The sequence below is a fragment of the Leopardus geoffroyi genome, chromosome A2 (assembly GCF_018350155.1).
Source record: "Leopardus geoffroyi isolate Oge1 chromosome A2, O.geoffroyi_Oge1_pat1.0, whole genome shotgun sequence".
Taxonomy (NCBI): domain Eukaryota; kingdom Metazoa; phylum Chordata; class Mammalia; order Carnivora; family Felidae; genus Leopardus; species Leopardus geoffroyi.
This window is the reverse complement of record NC_059331.1, coordinates 34,427,594-34,430,759: the sequence shown is the minus strand read 5'-3', so window position 1 is coordinate 34,430,759 and position 3,166 is coordinate 34,427,594. Positions and strand designations below refer to the sequence as shown.

General features: G+C 40.0%; 1 pseudogene; it reads left to right on the top strand.

Annotated features, from left to right (window-relative positions):
* The first annotated feature begins 1,991 nt into the window (after positions 1-1,991).
* LOC123607813 lies at positions 1,992-2,109 on the top strand (annotated as a pseudogene).
* Positions 2,110-3,166: the final 1,057 nt, after the last annotated feature.

The window sequence follows — 3,166 nt, the reverse complement described above, 5'->3', positions numbered from 1 at the left end:
GTTTATTTATTTTTGGGACAGAGAGAGACAGAGCAAGAACGGGGGAGGGGCAGAGAGAGAGGGAGACACAGAATCGGAAACAGGCTCCAGGCTCTGAGCCATCAGCCCAGAGCCTGATGCGGGGCTCGAACTCACGGACCGAGAGATCGTGACCTGGCTGAAGTCGGACGCTTAACCGACTGCGCCACCCAGGCGCCCCCCAAAAAAATTTTTTTTTTAAGAATTAGTTTTTAAATAATTAATTTCCACAGTCATCTTTACATTGCCTCCACCTACTTGCCTCAGGTTTTGAATTAGTTGTTCTGAATTAATTCTTAAAGTAAATGCATTAAACACAACCAATTTTTGTCGAAGGAACATATTGACCACATTCCATAAGTCCTACTATGTAATATTCCACTTTTATTATTTTAAAAGTCAGTTATTTAATTTTTAAAATATCTTCTTTTACCAATGGTTATTTTGGGAGATAAGTTTTTTTTAAGTTTTGTGAATTTTTGGCTTTGAACTCATTGTTAATTTATCTTTGAGATGAATAACTACCCATTTTGTTAGTTATGGAATGATAAAAGTATTATACCATCTATATAAAATATTTAAATTTGGTTTATGTGGCAAATATATACAGATATGGACAGGAAAGTTACAAACCATCCTCAGGAAAGAGGCTGCCTCTGGAGAGAGAAACTTGGAGAGGGCAAAGTCCAGGGGAAGTACTATGGGGGTTTTAAACTTACCTGTAATATTTTATTTACTTAAAAATAATTGCTGAAGCAGTCACGACAGAGGTTAACATCTACGAATCTGGGCCATAGACACCCGAATATATACCATATTATTCCGCGTACTTTTCTGTTTATTCTAATAATTTCATTAAATGAAACTTGCTTTTTACCCAACATTATATTTTGATACATATAAGGCAAATTTATTCCTTTTAGCTGCCATATAGAATTCTATCAGTTACATGTCCATTCCCCTGTTTCCATTGCTATAATGAATATCCTCATGTGTTTTTTATGCAAGGGTTAAGGTATATACCTGAAAATGGGAATGCTTGTCTTCAACTTTACTAATTATTACCAAATTACTTTCCCAGGTGGTTGTATTAATTTCCACTTCTGCCAAGAGTTGATGAAAGTTTCCTCTTTCACCTTGTGCTTGCTAATGCCTGGTATGAATCAACTATTAAATTTTAGAGCATGAAATGTTGTCATTGTAGTTTTAGATGTTTATTTATTTTTGAGAGAGAGAGAGAGAGAGAGAGAGAGAGAGAGAGAGAGAGAGAGAGAGAATGAGCAGGGGAGGGGCAGAGAGAGAGGGAGACACAGAATCCAAAGCCGCTCCAGGCTCTGAGCTGTCAGCACAGAGCCTTGAAGCGTGGCTGGAACTCACAAACCATGAGATCATGACCTGAGCCAAAGTCGGACGCTTAACCGACTGAACCACCCAGGCGCCCCTCATTGTAGTTTTAATTTGCATTCTCCAAATTCCTAGTGAGGTTGAGCATCTTTTAACATGTTTGTTGGGTTTTCACATGGGAGATTTATCTACTCATATCTATTTCCCCTTTGTCTATTATGGTGTCTCCTTACTGTTTTGTAGGAACTATTTGTGGACTTTGGATAGTGCCATCTCACAAATATCTTCTCCCATGTGTCCTTGTCTTTTAACTGAGTTTATTACTTTTTTTTAAATTTTTAATGTGTATTTAGTTTTGAGAGAGAGAGACAGAGTGTGAGTGGGGAAGGGGCAGAGAGAGGAGGAGACACAGAATCCAAAGCAGGCTCCAGGCTCCAAGCTGTCAGCACAGAGCCCAATGCGGGGCTTGAACTCACGAACTGCGAGATCATGACCTGTACCAAAGTTGGACATTTAACCAACTGAGCCACCCAGGCGCCCCTATAATGGTTTTTGTTTTTGTTTTTAATACAAGTTGTTGCTTACATGTAGTCTAATCTATCAGTCTTCTCTCTTATAATCTGGTCCTTATCACTTCTCGGCCTTTTGGCTAAGATCAAGTGTAGTATCTGTTCTTGTCAGTTTAATATCTTATAATCTGGTTCTTTATGCATCTGGTTCTTTATGCATCAATATCATAAAACTATTCTCATAACTTCTAAAAAGAATTCTAGAAGTTTTGCTTTTCATATTAGGCCTTTGATCACCTGAAACTTTTTTTTGTATGTTGTGTGAAACATGCAATTATAAAATTATTATTGGATAGTTAGATAAAATGATTAGACCTCCATATGACTGTCACAGATGGGATAAATGAGGCACTTGCCTTTGGAGAGAGTATCTGAGGAATCAAGCTAAGTCATGCCTTCAAAATGTTATTGACAGTATTACCTGCTCCACTCATTTAAGAACTTTCCGGGGCGCCTGGGTGGCGCAGTCGGTTAAGCGTCCGACTTCAGCCAGGTCACGATCTCGCGGTCCGTGAGTTCGAGCCCCGCGTCGGGCTCTGGGCTGATGGCTCAGAGCCTGGAGCCTGTTTCCGATTCTGTGTCTCCCTCTCTCTCTGCCCCTCCCCCGTTCATGCTCTGTCTCTCTCTGTCCCAAAAATAAATAAACGTTGAAAAAAAAAAAAAAAAAAAAGAACTTTCCAATGTATGTGAATAGTTGTTGTTGTTGTTTTTCTGGGAGCTGGAATATATGGCAAAGTACATCATTTTTCCTAAGTGATAGGTAAGGTGGGTGCTAATAAACGCAAAGAAATAAGTCTTTCAAGGCTACCGCTTTGCTTCAATCACTGGCGTGCTGCCTGAGAACTGGAAGAACTGATCAGCAGAGAAAGAATGAGAAGCATCAATTTGTTGTCTTTTGAGTCAAATAATCATAGTTTTTAAGAAAATTTTTTAACGCGTATTTATTTTTTGAGAGAGACAGAGCATGAGTGGGGGAGGGGCAGAGAGAGAGGGAGACACAGAATCCGAAGCAGGCTTCAAGCTCCGGGCTGTCAACGCAGAACCTGATGCGGGGCTCGAACTCACGAACCACAAGATCATGACCCGAGCCAAAGTCAGACGCTCAACCGGCTGAGCCACCCAGGTGCCCCCAGGTCATCATAGTTTACTGTTTACTTCAGTGTAGTGTGGCTTGACTGTTTGTGTAAGCAATGGAAATTTCTAGAATGAAGGACACATTCAAATATATATGTGCA